Raw genomic sequence first — 16,829 nt, forward strand, 5'->3', positions numbered from 1 at the left:
GATTTTGGAGCCCAAAAAAATAAAGTCAGCCACTGTTTCCACTGTTTCCCCATCTATCTGCCATGAAGTGATGGGACCAAATGCCATGATCTTAGTTTTCTGAACGTTGAGCTTTAAGCCAACTTTTTCACTCTCCTCTCTCACTTTCATCAAGAGGCTCTTTAGTTCTTCTTCACTTTCTGCCATAGGGTGGTGTCATCTGCATATCTGAGGTTATTGATATTTCTCCTGGCAATCTTGATTCCAGCTTGTGCTTCTTCTAGCCCAGCATTTCTCATGATGTACTCTGCATATAAGTTAAATAAGCAGGGTGACAATATACAGCCTTAACGTACTCCTTTCCCGATTTGGAACCAGTGTGTTGTTCCATGTCCATTTCTAACTCTTGCTTCCTGACCTGCATACAGGTTTCTCAAGAGGCAGGTCAGGTGATCTGGTATTCCCATCTCTTTTAGAATTTTCCACAGTTTATTGTGATCCACACAGTCAAAGGCTTTGACATAGTCAATAAAGCAGAAATATATGTTTTTCTGGAAACTTCCTGCTTTTTCGATGATCCAGCACATGTTGGTAATTTGATCTCTGGTTCCTCTGCCTTTTCTAAAACCAGCTTGAACATCTGGAAGTTCACAGTTCACGTATTGCTGAAGCCTGGCTTGGAGAAATTTGAGCATTACTTTACTAGCATGTGAGATGAGTGCAATTGTGAGGCAGTTTGATCACTCTTTGGCATTGCCTTTCTTTAGGATTGGGATGAAAACTGACCTTTTCGAGTCCTGTGGCCACTGCTGAGTTTTCCAAATTTGCTGACATTTGGGTGCATGTATCTTTTTGAATTATGATTTTTTCTCAGTATATGTCCAGGAGTGGGATTTCTGGGACATTGGGTAATGACCAAAATGTATCCCATGGACTGGCCAAAAAGCTTGTTTGCTAAATCTAAATACTCTTCTCAAAAATAGTTACAGTTATAGTTAGAATTCAAGTATTTTGTTTGCAGCACTGTCACTTTTGAGTAAATAGCCAACCTAGTTAGGTTCCTTGGAGCTTGCAACAAGCTCTTTTTTCCTAAGAATGAGCTTGCCTAGATTTTACATGCTTAAAATATTTAACTTTGTTATTGCCTTATGTGTTTGTTTTTTTGAGTGCTATTGTGAAATTTATATATGTGTATTTGTTTCACACTTTACCCAAAATAATTTTATGAAAATTGCCTTGACCTAAGGATTGTGATAATTTTTATAAATTAATCTTTACCGAACTCTGCTAAATAATTACCCTAATATTTCACTTGTTACCTAAACCTAGCACTCTTCTTTTTTAACCTTCCTAGTTACATTTCTGAGAGAGTTGTCTACATATGTCATTTTTTTGAGGTGAGGAAGTAATTAATTGGACTGTTTCATGTTTTCTTTTGTTTAATTTAAGACAAAACATATTTCTGGAATGGAATGTTGCAGAGGAATTGTGTCAAAAGCAAAGTATCTAATAACCTCTTCACTGCCTTTGCAAGAGCTCAGTATTAGAACATTTGTCCAGGGCATTAAAATGACATACAGAGTGATGTTTATTGCTCTGGAATAAAAAGCCCTGCATGCTGTTTTTCCAGAAATTCTTTTCTTTGTCTCACTGCATACTTGGATTTGCTATGTGATATGATTTTTATTCCTTGAGACCAGACTTCCTAGATATACCATCCTTGATTTGTTCACTTCTTGTCTTCTATACATCAAACAATGCACGCATCATTGGAGTATATTATTTTTAAAAACAGGTCTGGTACTTTCTTGGTTCTTTTGTAACTGTTATTATTGGAATTTTTACAATATTATGGAATTCAATGGGACCCTACAATTTCCTTGAGTGTAGGATTTCTTCTTTCCTGTGTTTTTATGCCACAAAACTAAGTTTCAAAGAGAAACATGAGAAACACTCTTCTTTCTGCACAGAATAAAAGGGCCTCAGCAAATTCCTGATCTAATTAACATCTTTAACAACTCAGACAATAAATTGACTGCAACTGCCCTTGAAGCTCTATGCCATCTTGTTAAGCTCCTTTCCAAGATGGCTATAAATCAGAGGAGAAATGCTAGGGTTGTTGCACATGTTTGTTGCTTGTTCCAATGTGAAAGGCTGATTGCTTTACCAACTGCTCATTTAGACTGGATACTTTTTTAGATGTGTTTAGCATTTCAGGTTTGGAAAAGAGGCCTCTCTGAATTCACAGGACTATATTTTGGCTACAGTTCCTTTAAGCCAAAATCTAATAACCTGGTTGTTTAGCTTGTAACAGATTATGCACATTTTTCAAATAGAATACTGGACAAAATAAAACATATGAAAGGGTTTGTGCTACCCTTCAGTATTTGATCAGAAGTGATAGCATGCTATTGAAATTTTGTAATTCCTTTTGTAACATGAATTTCTATGACATATGGTTAGGGAACTCAGTTTACTCTGTGGTTGAGATAGCCCTGGGTTATCATGTATGTTAAGATAATTAGTGTTGTATTTCAAACTGAACCTTTACCCAACTGAGGTGCAGATGGAAAGGCAAGTGTTGGCTAATTATCTGAATGTAAATTTAGTCCATCTGGACACATTTCATCTTCCAGATACATGAGTATTGTGGTGGGCTGAGTTCAATGAGTTTTCTGCTGCTAGTCCAGTTCACTTGTAGAGGACCACAATATATATTACGTGGCCATCACTCTAGGATTTTTAACCAATGCCTTTTTTAAAATGATATCTTTTATGAACCTCAAAAGAAAGAGTCCCTCAAAGATCATGCCATGGTATAAAATAAATGAAGACTGATTATTTTGAAGTCTAATTCAGAAAGTCTTAATTATTGTCACACAACATACAACCATCAAATAACTTAGCTGAAACTTAAAAAACAGTCAGTTATATTGCATCATGTTGCCAAACAAGGAAAAGGTTTTGGCCTATTCATAAAATGGGAAAAATAATAAAGAAGAAATTAGGAAAAATATCATCTAACTAGTTATTAGAGAAATATGAATAATGATGTCCTGGAACAACCATTTTATACCTGTTTATTTCAAAAATATATAAGTGATAACCAACATCAGTAAAGTTCATACTTTCACATACTGTTCATGGTGTTAAAAAGAGACATAATTTTTCAGAAGCCAATTTCATGATGTATACAACCATTTCTAATATTTGGCAATCCTATCTGTGGTTATCTGTCAAAGAGAAATAACTAAGATGGTTAGAGAAGCATTATTTATAATTGCCAAAATTTGATAACACGAAAGTGTCTGGAAATCAAATGGTTAAGTTATGACACATCAGCTGCTAAGTCACTTCAGTCGTGTCCAACTCTGTGCGACCCCATAAACGGCAGCCCACCAGGCTCCGCCATCCCTGGGATTCTCCAGGCAAGAACACTGGAGTGGGTTGCCATTTCCTTCTCCAATACATGAAAGTGAAAAGTGAAAGTGAAGTCGCTCAGTTGTGTCAGACTCTTTGCAACCCCATGGACTGCAGCCTACCAGGCTCCTCCATCCACGGGATTTTCCAGGCAAGAGTACTGGAGTGGGGTGCCATTGCCTTCTCCAAACACATCAGCTAGCTGCATATTAATCAACAATTAAAATGACGATTATAAATATCATATACCAATGTGGAAAAAAGCTTATGAACTAACATTAACATTAGGGAACAACAACAAAAAAAAACAGGATGAAAATTTTGTGCACACTACAAATACTTAGAAATATGCAGATAAATAGATGGAGAATAATACTCCAGAACAATGGTAGCTGCAATTTGGGGGCAATGCTTTAAGAATATTTTCCCTTTTCTGCTTTTCAAGCTTTTTAGTAATATGGCTATGTTAATATTATCTTTATAAGCCTAGCATGCTGCAGTCCATGGGATCACAATGAGTTGGACATGACTGAGCGACTAAACTGAACTGAATATTAAAAAACATAGTGATTTTTAATCCACTGTTTATAAATTAGTAAACAAAGACACCACACAAATAACTCTTTGAGAAATGACCTCTGCCCAACTTTCTAACATTCCATAAGTATGTATTTATTTCTGAATTATTGTGAAAGAATGAGAAAATATTAAAGAAAAATGAGGCAAAGGCTACCTGCACTTCAGCAATGGCTAACATGTCATGAATCAGTTGTGAATAACTGTGGAAGATTTTACAGACTGACTTAGCTGTCTATTTCCACATCTTTGGGATGGAGGCTAGAAAATATTTTGCAAAAACTACTTTTCCATAAAGCATATTATATATGGATTAAACCTTATGGAAAGTCTCTTTAAAATGATGGGTAAGTCAGCCTAATGGAGAAGGAAATGGCAACCCACTCCAGTATTCTTGCCTGAAAAATGGCAAGGACAGAGGAGCCTGGTAGGCCATAGTCCATGGGGTTGCAAAGAGACAGGCACAACTGAGGGACTGCTGCTGCTGCTGCTGCTGCTGCTGCTAAGTCGCTTCAGTCGTGTCTGACTCTGTGCAATCCTATAGATGGCAGCCCACCAGGCTCCGCCGTCCCTGGGATTCTCCAGGCAAGAATACTGGAGTGGGTTGCCATTTCCTTCTCCAGAGCACGAAAAGAAAAAGTGAAAGTGAAGTCGCTCAGTCGTGTCCGACTCTTAGCGACCCCATGGACTGTAGCCTACCAGGCTCCTCCGTCCATGGGATTTTCCAGGCAAGAGTACTGGAGTGGGGTGCCATTGCCTTCTCCTAAGCACACACAAGTCAGCCTAAAGGCAGGCTGTGAAGAACCACTGATGAGGGTTATTTTTTTTCCCCCTCAGGGTGATATCACAAATCTTCCAAATTAGCATTTACCCTTTAAGGTTAGACTTGAGAAATGGAACTTTCAATGTCTCTATTATCCAGATGAGCTTTTGTTTCTTGACAAGTTTTGGTATAGTGTTATTTCTACATTTAAGGTTACCAGATACCTGCAGTTCCAGGAGAAGCCTGGTATGTGCTCTGTGCATCCTCAGCTGCATCATGTCACTATTTGGAGGAACAACTTAGAGAATTCAGCCATTCCTGGGGGATAAAGGATTTAACTTGACTTTATTTATGGAATCCATATTCAGTTGAATATTTGTTGCATGCATCCATGCATGACTACATAAATGAACAATTGAATATATGATTGAATCACATTTTTATTCTTCTCCTTATGGGCTCTCTAAATATTTTTTCTTACAGTTTCTCTAGATGAGAGTGAGGAGGCTTGACCTACATTTTTCCACCCCACATTCAAGGGCAAGATGAATGATCTGACCAATGTGAAGATTCATCTGACCTGGTTCTTCAAAGTTGCAAGGTACTCCATTTCTTTATGAAACAATAGCACCTAAAATAGTCTGCTACAAAGAGAACTCTCCCCCAAACAGGAGGGTATATGTTTCTGTGAACAAATTTATATTGACACAGAGTGAATCTGACCTTCTAAATAAATGCCAAATAAACCAGATAAACCTGCTAGATAAACCAGAACAGGTCTTTAGTTTCTCAGCTTAGATGAGAACTACTTGAATCTGAGGGTTTAGAGGCAAGATACGAAGATCCGTAAGAACTGGGAAGCACAGTAAGTGGTCAGCCCTAACCTAGTTTGACTTCACCAGTGGCCAGTGGCAACTAGTGCTAAGGACAACCTCTCACATGGAGAACCTAGGGACTATGCCTCTGAATTAGAAGTTATGTAAGAATTGAATTGGGCCTGAAGGCTTTTTTGAGTTTTTCAAGAAAAAGACTGAGAACCTCAGTCTGGCCTATTACAAAAGCTGTCTCTCTTGAGTAGTGTATTAGAATTTTGGCCTACCCTTGCCTATAGTTTTTTCCATAAACTACTTTTCTGGTTATTTGGGCACAATTATATGGTACTATGATGTGTATGATTCCCTTTTCCTTTGACTAGCTATAGTCACTGCTATGGATATGTTTAGAATCATTAATTTGTGCAGCTCACAAATTTAATGTATCTCCTAATTACCTTAAAAGCAGTAACTGTACTGAAAAGAAACATCTCTGCACTTGTCTTTAACAGTATGAAGTGTGCGGAGTCTGTTTTGTTCTCTCTTATAGTCTTTTAAATTTAGAATTCTTATCTTAATGGCCCTTAATTCCTTATTTATGCTAATTTGCCTTGTCCAGTGCTTTTCAGTTCAGTTCAGTTCAGTTGCTCAGTCGTGTCCAACTCTTTGTGACCCCATAGACTGCAGCATGCCAGGCTTCCCAGTCCTTCGTCATCTCCTGGAGCTTGCTAAAACTCATGTGCATTGAGTTAGTGAAGCTTCCGACCATTTAATTCTCTGTCATCCTCTTCTCCTGCCTTCAATCGATCCCAGCATCAGGGTCTTTTCAAATGAGTCAGCTCTTCACATCAGGTGGCCAAAGTATTGTAGTTTCACCTTCAGCATCACTCCTTCCAATGAATACTCAGGACTGATCTCCTTTAGGATGGACTGGTTGGATCTCCTTGCAGTCCAAGGGACTCTCGAGTCTTCTCCAACACCACAGTTCAAAAGCATCAATTCTTCAGTGCTCAGCTTTCTTTAGAGTCCAACTCTCACATCCATACATGACTACTGGAAAAACAACAGCTATGACTAGAGACGGACCTTTGTTGGCAAAGTAATGTCTCTCCTTTTTAATATGCTGTCTAGGTTTGTCATAACTTTTCTTCTAAGGAGTAAGCATCTTTTAATTTCATGGCAGCAGTCACCATCTGCAGTGATTTTGGAGCCTCCTCACCCCTCCCCCCAAAAAATTCTGTCACTGTTTCCACTGTTTTCCCATGTATTTGCCAGCAAATGATGGGACCAGAGGCTATGATCTTGGTTTTCTGAATCTTGAGTTTTAAGCCAATTTTTTCACTCTCCTCTTTCACTTTCATCAAGAGGCTCTTTAGTTCTTCTTCACTTTCTGCCATAAGGGTGATGTCATCTGCATATCTGAGGTTGTTGATATTTCTCCCAGCAATCTTGATTCCAGCTTGTGCTTCATCCAGCCCAGTGTTTCTCATGATGTACTCTGCATATAAGTTAAATAAGCAGGGTGACAATATACAGCCTTGACATACTCCTTTCCCTATTTGGAACCAGTCCGTTGTTCCATGTCTAGCTCTAACTGTTGCTTCCTGACCTGCATACAGATTTTTCAAGAGGCAGGTCAGGTGGTCTGGTATTCCTATCTCTTTAAGAATTTTCCACAGTTTGTTGTGACACAGTCAAAGGCTTTGGAATAATCAATAAAGCAGAAATAGATGTTTTTCTGGAACTCTCTTGCTTTTTCGATGATCCAGCAGATGTAGGCAATTTGATCTCTTGTTCCACTGCATTTTCTAAATCCAGCTTGAACATCTGCAATTTCATAGTTCACATACTGTTGAAGCCTGGCTTGGAGAATTTTCAGCATTACATTTCTAGTGTGTGAGATGAGTACAATTGTGTGGTAGTTTGAGCATTCTTTGGCATTGCCTTTCTTTGGGATTGGAATGAAAACTGACCTTTTCCAGTCCTGTGGCCACTGCTGAGTTTTCCAGATTTGATGGCATATTGAGTGCAGCATTTTCACAGCATCATCTTTTAGGATTTAAAATAGCTCAACTGGAATTTCATCACCTCCACTAGTTTTGTTCCTAGTGATACTTCTAAGGCCCACTTGTCTTTGCATTCCAGGATATCTGGCTCTAGGTGAGTGATCATGGCATTGTAGTTATCCGGGTCATGAAGATCTTTTTCGTATAGTTCTTCTGTGTGTTCTTGCCACCTCTTCTTAATATTTTCTGCTTCTGTTAGGTCCATACCATTTCTGTCTTTATTGTTCCAATCTGTGCATGAAATGTTCCCTTGGTATCTTTAATTTTCTTGAAGAGATCTCTCGTCTTTCCCATTGTATTGTTTTCCTCTGTTTCTTTGCACTGATCACTGAGGAAGGCTTTCTTATCTCTCCTTGCTATTCTTTGGAACTCTGCATTCAAATGGGTATATCTTTCCCTTTCTAGTTTGCTTTTCGCTTCTCTTCTTTTCACAGCTATTTTTAAGGCCTCCTCAGACAACCATTTTGCTTTTTTGCATTTCTTTTTCTTGGCAGTGATCTTGATCCCTGCCTCCTATACAAAGTCACCAACCTCCATCCATAGTTCTTCAGGCACTCTGTCTATCAGATCTAATCCCTTGAATCTATTTGTCACTTCTACTGTATAATCTTAAGGGATTGGATTTAGGTCATACCTGAATGGTCTAGTGGTTTTCCCTACTTTCTTCAACTGAAGTCTGAATTTGTCAATAAGGCGTTCATGATCTGAGCCACAGTCAGCTCTTGGTCTTGTTTTTGCTGACTGTATAGAGCTTCTCCATCTTTGGCTGCAAAGAATATAATCAATCTGATTCGTTATTGACCATCTGGTGATGTCCATGTGTAGAGTCTTCTCGTGTTGTTGGAAGAGGGTGTTTGCTATGACCAAAGCGTTCTCTTGGCAAAACTCTATTAGCCTTTGCCCTGCTTCATTCTGTAGTCCAAACCAAATTTTCCTGTTACTCCAGGTGCTTTTACATGGTTAAAAATCATCTACTTTTGTTAGTCTCACTTGCTACTCTTCTGGCTGTCTTTATTACACTTTGCTGAATCTCTTTATAACCTATACCTTTATTAATCAGGCCACTTCTTTCACCTTGGATTTGTGGTTACTAACTTGTCTATTTAGACTGGAGGATTAAAAATATCCCTAATATCAGCACTTTACCAATAAAAATCCTCCTGCTTTGACTGCTTTTGTGCAAGAAAAATTATAGGGAAAAAAGTCTTTGCTTCTACTTGCTTTCATTAATGTGTACTCAAAAAAAAAGCAAAATAAAGGAACTAATTAAAAAACATATGCAATTGCATCTTTTTACCTATTCACTTTTATTTTTTCTCTGATCATCTTATTCATCTGTATCTCTAGCACAAAATATTGTGCTTAACGTGTGATAGGTGCTCAAGAAAGCTCTGTTGAATTGGAATGAAATATATCCATGAGCCTGTTAATTATATGTAAAACATGTACTAAATTTCATGAAAGATACATCAAAATTTTCAGATTTTCCTTCTCAAATTATACTCAAACATGTCATCTAATGAAATTCTGGGACTATATTCAACAATGGATTTGGTTGTAAAATATGTAAATCATTGGTAATCACTAAGCAAATTGCTGAGACACTAAATCACTTTATAAATATACACAGCAACAACTGTGTTTATCTCTAGTTTCTATGAATTGGTCATCCAAACAAAAGATCGTCTTAGACCATTTTGTTACTTAACATGTAAACTTGAAGTCTTAAGCCTTCCAATTATGCCTAATGAGAGTTCCTAAAGTTATAAGCCACATAAGTGAATTGTTAAATAATCTAATTTAGCAAGGACTTAAAATAGCTATGTTTTAAAAGACTGGGTTGACCAGACACAAAAAGACCACATATTGTACTATTCCATTTATACAAAATGTCTAGAAAAGTCAGAAAGACAGAAAGTGGATTAGTAGTTGCCTGGGGCTGTGGGTAGGGACAAGAGTTAACTGTAAATGGCACAAGGGTCTTAATGGGGCAATGGAACTGTTCTAACCAGAATCGTGATGATGGTTACATAAGTTGGTAAATTTACTAAAGTTTTCCATACACACACACAGGAATGGCTTGATTAAAATGTTTTCAAGTAGTATGTTATTTCAGTGATTCTTTAATAAAATATATTCAGTTTAAGCTTCTTATGGTGGTTTAGTCACTAAGTTGTGTCCTGTTCTTCTGACCTTGTGAACTATAGCCTGCCAGGCTCCTCGGTCCATAGGATTTTCCAGGCAAGAATACTGGAGTGGGTTGCCATTTCCTTTTCCAGGGGACCTTCCCAACCCATGGATTGAATGCAGATCTCCTGCACTGCAGGCAGATTTTTTTTACCATCTGAGCTACCAGGGAAGCACAATCTGTCATTTTGTTACACATAGAGGATAACAGAAATAATTCTAGATGTTTGCTGTGCCTTCCTGCATTTAAGGATGGATGTGCCTGGCTTCCAGATGGCACTAGTGGTAGAGAACCTGCCTGCCAATGCAGGAGACATGAGAGACAGGGTTTCAATCCCTGGATTGGGAAGAACCCCTGGATGAGGGCATGACAACCCATTCCAGTATTCTTGCCTGGAGAATCCCATGGACAGAGGAGCCTGGCAGGCTACACTCCATAGGATCACACAGAGTTGGACACGGCTGAAGTGACTTAGCACACAGGCATGTGCATGTCTTATTCTCCAATTTTAACCAGTTTACTAGAAAACTCAGATGATGACAGTGACTGGAAATAGTCTCTGGAAGGAAATTTAAAATTTATGCAGGCACATCATTCATGTCAGTCTTTATCACAGCTCTGCATCCCCAGCCACCTATCATATTGTCATGTACATGGTATATGCTCCATAAATATCTGTGGAATGAGTAAATGGAGAACATCATGATTGTGTAGCTTGGCAATAAAGTTGCTGATTCTACAGCAGAGTTTCCTATAAATGTAGGAAGCTGTATTAAGTAATTTATAACCTGCGTTCTGTTTTGGTACTTCACAGTTGTTTAAGATTTAACACACAACACAATTATTTTCAATCAAAGATCATTTCTTCTATACACTACTATTTTGAAATATTTTTTTAACTTCTCAAAAACTGAATGTTCCCGCATGAGAGAGGGTTAAAAGATAAGCACACTCTTCCATCAAGTTACTAGAATACAATGTAAAACCATTTCTACAATCATAGAAATAAGCAGTCATTGTGTGTTCTGGTTTATTCATAAAATTCTGTTAGAAAGACCTACTTGCAGTTCAGCTTTTGGCAGTGGACCCTTTTTAGGAACAGAATCAATAAAAGTCAGGGTGCATTAAGGGATTTATGGATCAAAACAAAGGCGTTTTGGCATAAAAAAGAAATTAATGCTTTATAACCCAAGTTTGACTTATGATAGTTGATTCTGTTGAGCTAAATGGTATATTTAACTCAGTCACAGAGTGCTAATTTCATGGTCCTTTTCTTTCCCCCAGCTGTTTCTGCATAGGTGTTAGAGGTAATTAACTGCCATTTTTCTCAGTAATACAGAAACTGCAGTGAATCAAAAACCTCTGTGAGTGATTTTAGAAAATGGCAACACTTAGTTTATTATGTAGCACATTGTTATTCCAGTTGTCTAATGTTGGGAGCAGTTACCCTAGAATTTTTCTCACTGTATAACAACTTTCAATCCACTGATGCACAGGCACGTGCGTACATCTTGGCACACACATACAAACATGCATATACATTGACACACCAAAAGGCTGCATTTATTTATGGCAATTATAGTTATAAAGATAATAGATTGAAATTTCAGTATTCAGTTTAAAATAAGAGCCACTACTTTTTAATTGTTTTTCATTGTTCCACCATTTTAAAATGGATAGCTTGTGAAAAAAAAATTGTGATTCAGAATCATACGTGTCCATTGCATTGTAGTGAGAAAGAATGCATCTTTTCCTTTTTATGTGCGGCATGATCAAGAAAATTTGAATATCATCATTTTTTAGTAGCCTGTAACTCAGAGGTAGTTAAACTTCCAGTCTCTCAACTGAGATCACTAATAACTGCACCTATCACAGTGACTCCATTTGAAACTGTACTTCTAGAAGTAGTTTCCTAATTGGAAGCTCAATATTCAGCTCATTAACGTATTATCTGGGCAGGCTGCTAGGAAACAGTTGAGAGCTGCTTTCTGTATCTTTGATCCTGTGGTACAGGTAGAGTCCCTAAAACCAAGAGTCAGCCTCTTATTTTGCAATCAAAGTCTGCCCTGGGAGCCACATAGTTGGGTCACCAGAACCACAGAGGACTTGCCATGTGTTTCTCACCTTGTGAATTTCTATCAGCAGAGTTCCACTAGGTACTGTCTTTTCATTTAAGAGGTTGATAAGGAGACTTGGCCACTGCTTCCATGACCCAAGTCACCATAAGAGGCAACTGGGTACCGGACACTTGTTCCACTTTTCTTTAAGGTACACCAAGGAAAGCACATTGGGGCCAGAAGACAACTTTTCAACACATTGCCTTTACAGGACCTGGAGGAGTCATTTGTCAAATTATCCTACTGAATAATAACCTAGCATCTTGTTTGATAATGTGAGTCTTCCTCATGACATTTGAAGCTCATGAAGATAAAGTCCACATTTTTCTTTTTGTTCACTACAGTATACACAATGCCTTTCCCACATGCTTAGTGCATGGTAGGAAACTGATATTTATTTGTTGAAATACTTTAAAAAATTACAACATACATTTGTGTGAGTAGTTACTTAACTGTTATTATTCGGTTATAAACTCACTGGCTTGTTATGATTCTTGACGTCCACCTGTATAAAGAGAGCCAGATTACTGCTGAATAGAGTCGGTGGTAGTTTTACTCTCAACAACTCCTAACTTGTTTTCAGAACTTTCAAAATAATGGCTCTAATATGATGACATATTTAAAAGTCGATGCCTCTATTTGACCCAGAGTTTCAAGCATTTCTTCTTTCTGAGATTGTTGTGGATAATTAAGGACTGATGTTTGTTCATTAGTCTCCTTAGTTTTGGACTTTGGATCTGCAAGGTTTCAATCACCTAACCAGTTGTGACTTACATCAGCTCTATCTCAGTTTATACTCAGAGTCAGCTCCCCATGCCTGCAGCTTGCATGACCCAGCAACTCTTTGGAGCACCATGCTCACACAGGGTAGTGGTTTTATGTTCCTCTCTGACTGGCCCCTGGCAGAAATGGAAACAATTATCACAAAGTGGACAACAGATCTAGGATGTGCACTCCATTTGGGAACAGATTTCTCCTTGTCTTGATTTCTGCCCAGGTGGACACAGGCCCTCAAATCTGAGGACTATTATTTTGAGGATTTATTTGGCATCTGTGAAGTACTGACAGGGTCCCCTGTACTGAATAAAACATAGTAGGCCACATGCTTCACTTTCCCACTGGGCTTAGAGTGGAGGTAATTATGGTTCTGGGTTTTGTGCATGTTTGGAATTTAAAACTGTTGCTTTGTCAGTGTGTTGATTTTATGGTCAGTCTCAAGAGTAAGTAGATTTCAAAAACACAGCCAGTTAAGAGGAGAGTTGGCTGACTGTTAGATAGAAGTATCTGGATAATAGTAGTATTCGTCCCACAAGATGGTTCTGAAAGAAGGGTTATAATTGACTTAAGCCATTTTTTGCTGCCTGTTCTTTTAAACATGTGGCTGGAAAGCCTCTTCTGGCCTCTTAGCTCAAACACTCAAACATATTCTGTAACAGTCAGGCAGCCTCGTCCAACACAAAGAAAGTATTGTACTTCATCACTTGCCTAGGTTTTTCTACAAGATCAAAAGTGAAAGCTATTTCCATTTGAATTGGAAATATTCAGTAAACGTTCTCTTGATAGAACTTTTTAAGATTTCTCTGTGCATCATAAGGAGGACACAAAGAACAATTGGATTGTATCTCCTTAAAGTAATAAAAATGGAATAAGACTTATTATTTCTGAAAATGTCACAGGCTGATATCAAGGAGATCATCAAACTGTTCAGTTGTATAAAGCACAGTACTCAGAGATGAAATAAGATTTAGGGATACAATTGAATCCTATAGACTGAGAGTTTTTGATACTTTCAACAAGAGTTTGCCTAGGGTGTTTTATAAGGAAAGAATTTCTAAATCAACTAACTCATCAGATAAAGACACTTACAGAGGGTATTTATGTGACTTAAGAGGAAATGACTATAATCTCTTAAATGTGTTAGATGTGCCATTTTCGTAAGAGTAATATGTAAAAGCCAGATATTCCTAAAAGGAATTTATTAGACAAGGTTTTATTTTATAATTAGAATTTATAACTAAACAAATGTGACAGAAACCTTTCTTTTTCAAAATACTGTATAGTTAATTATTTATATCAGAAGTTTGTATCTTATGTATACCACACCTTCTCTGCCTCCATTTATAGGTCCCAGTAATGACCCCAGGCACAAAGCAGAAAAAGGTGAGGACCATCTACCTGGTATAGTAGATAGTAGATTTTTTTTTTCTTTTTTCATTACAGCAAGCCCAGAATATAATGATATGCCACTGAGGAAAGGAGAGATGAGAAGGAATTGTAAGAGTATGAAACTGTGTCATTCTGTTGTCTTTCAAATGAATGTCTCTCAGTTGTATATAGGTTGTATATCTGGGAAAGAGTCCTGGGACTTTGGCTATGGCTACTGGAAGTAAGATTCTGGTGAGAGAGACAAAGGTCACAGCTATGGAGGTGAATGCGAAGGGTTCAGCGTCCTGGGAACCCAGTCAGGTTATCAGGGGTCCTTAATGTGTTTCACTGGCCTAGGCAGAAAGGTGGGGGTGAGCAGAGCAGCTCCTGAAAAAGAATAGGAATGGGCTTTGAAAGAAGATAGTTCAGTGTTTGCAAAGAGAAGAATGACCGAGCACATTTGGAGGTGGGAGAGGCCACCACAGATTCCACGCCTGAACCTGTACTTTGATCTCCTCTTGGCCCAGGAGCCATGTCAATTCAGAGGAGGTCAAGGGCAAACGCCTGCAGGGTTGTTTGCCTCAGTACCTTTAGTTTGACACTGATAGGGTAGGAATCTCGGTGAAGTTGTACCCCCCACTAGAAGAGAGCAGCTCAAAGCAGTCATTTCTTCCTGTTGTTGTGAGGGAGATCTGTGGGCTAGCGATGGTGGGTAATGCTCTGTACTATTCAGGACAGTGTTATAAACTGGGCTTGTTGGAGCTGTTCACCAGAAAGCCATGTAGTGAAACATAGAACATATGTATCTGAGACCACAGTATACCCTTCTTTATGGCTAAGGACGTGGGGAAGAGCCTCTCAGTGAGGACAGGCAAGGTGTCCGTCTTTGGTTAGTTTCATGAGCAGTCTGCTGTGAATTCTATAAGGTCATCAGCGTCTGTAGTTACTGGTACCTCCTCATCTTTATTCATGAAACTTTTAATAGTTGCTTTCGATAGTACATAATTTCCACATCAAGATGGTCCTTATTTTCCAGAAATTCTTCTTTTTTGCTTTATTTTTTTCCTGAATTGTGAATTTCCTGGTCACTCTTAAGGATGAAAGAAGTGGCCTGGAAGGGACAGAGAAATGTTCAGGCCCTTTTTAAGATTTCAGAGGTACATCTTTAAATGTTTCACAGGGACCTGCTTTTTGTTGAGCAATATGAAAAAGATGTGAGGTGATGAAGTCTCAACCAAGAAGAGCAAGAGATTCAGCCTCCTCCTAAAATTTAATGTTATCATTCCTTGTGGTGACTGGTTGGGAAGCCCTAATAGGCTTGAATGCCGTTCAGGTTCCATATCCTGAATGTTAATGGAAATAGAGCAGGAAACCAGGCTTCCAGGGGATAGGTAGCAGCCTGGAAGACTTCTTCTGATAATTCAGGGCCATGAAACCCACCCCCACTGAAGGTGTAAGATGCCTGTTAGATCACGAGCCCCACTGTAGCAGAGACAGAGAGCTCCCAGGAATAATGAGACAGGCCCCAGCAACCCTGGAGCTGCCCTGGCCTCAGGCTAGAGAGAATGACTAAGGTTGACACAGTAAGTTTAAAGAGCACAGTAAAGTGACCTGGGGGTGTTGTTAAATGAGGCCCCTCTTTTCCCTTGGTGTCTACTTTTTTGCTTTTATTTATGAAGAGTTCTGGTAACTTCTGTCTGAATTTTCACTTCCAATATTATTTAAAAACAAAGGATCTTTTAATAAAAGCTTGCCTCTTAAGTACTTGCCTGTGAAAGAATTAACGACTTAGATGGCCACTGTATTGAAAATAAAAATCTGACTCTCCATGTTAAGAACAGAACTGGAGAAATAGGTATGTATTGCAAAACAATCGAGGAATCCAGTCTCAGACCAATACTCATGGCTTGTTTCAAATTCAAAGTGGAAACACATTCTCAGAACTGGGAATTTTGTTTGAAAAAAAATGAGCAGTAGAGAGGCGTTTAGTACAGGGGTTAATTAAGGGCAGGGACTCTGAAAGCAGATGCAAAATTTAAATCATGGGATCATCTTCAAGTTAGTTAGCCATGCTGTGGCTCAGTTGTTTTCTCTGTAAAATGAGGATAATAATGACATCTACCCACAAGGTTAAAAAAAATGTTTGAGGTTTTTACTCTGAGTTCGAATCCTACTCTAAGAGCCCAGATATGACTGTAGATTCCTGTTCATCATCTATATTTTAAGGGTGAGAAAGTGTTAGTTTCTCAGTCCTGTCTGACTCTCTGACTCTTTACGACCCACCCCATGGACTATAGCCTGCCAGGCTCCTCTGTCCATGAATTCTACAGGCAAAAATACCAGAGTGGGTAGCCACTCTTATTCTCTTCTCCAGGGGATCTTCCCAAGCTAGGAATAGAACCCCGGTCTCCTCCAATACAGGCACATTCTTTACCATTTAAGCCACCAGAGAAGCCCATGTATAAAGGGAGAGAAGATAAAATAAAATACCAACTTAAGCGACAGCAATGTGTATTCTACGCTACCAGTTATTTAAAAAGTGATGCAGTTCTCCATCTGGGGGAGGTTTGTTGGGCTGGACAATAAGGGTCCACTGTTTAGTCTTCATGAAAGCCTAGATTGCCTGAGTTTTCCATCTGTCTTTTGGAATGCTATGCTGCTGTCTATTACTTAACCGAAAGGGTTTTGCCAAACCCAGATCATTTGGAAAATAAAAGCAAAGCTCCAGACAAATATTAAGGCAGGAATTTCCAACTGGTTTTG

General features: G+C 38.6%; 1 long non-coding RNA gene across 3 annotated transcripts in view; it reads left to right on the forward strand.

Annotated features, from left to right (window-relative positions):
- LOC145524472 (uncharacterized) overlaps positions 1-16,829 on the forward strand; it is a 517,399-nt gene that overhangs the window by 333,179 nt on the left and 167,391 nt on the right. For all 3 annotated transcript variants that reach the window (XR_014067557.1, XR_014067559.1, XR_014067558.1), the window contains one exon: positions 5,222-5,339. This is a non-coding gene — a long non-coding RNA (uncharacterized LOC145524472). The remainder of the gene's footprint in view (positions 1-5,221; positions 5,340-16,829) is intronic.

This window comes from Giraffa tippelskirchi, chromosome 10 (assembly GCF_054371585.1).
Source record: "Giraffa tippelskirchi isolate mGirTip1 chromosome 10, T2T-mGirTip1v1.2.pri, whole genome shotgun sequence".
NCBI classification, from domain to species: Eukaryota; Metazoa; Chordata; class Mammalia; order Artiodactyla; family Giraffidae; genus Giraffa; species Giraffa tippelskirchi.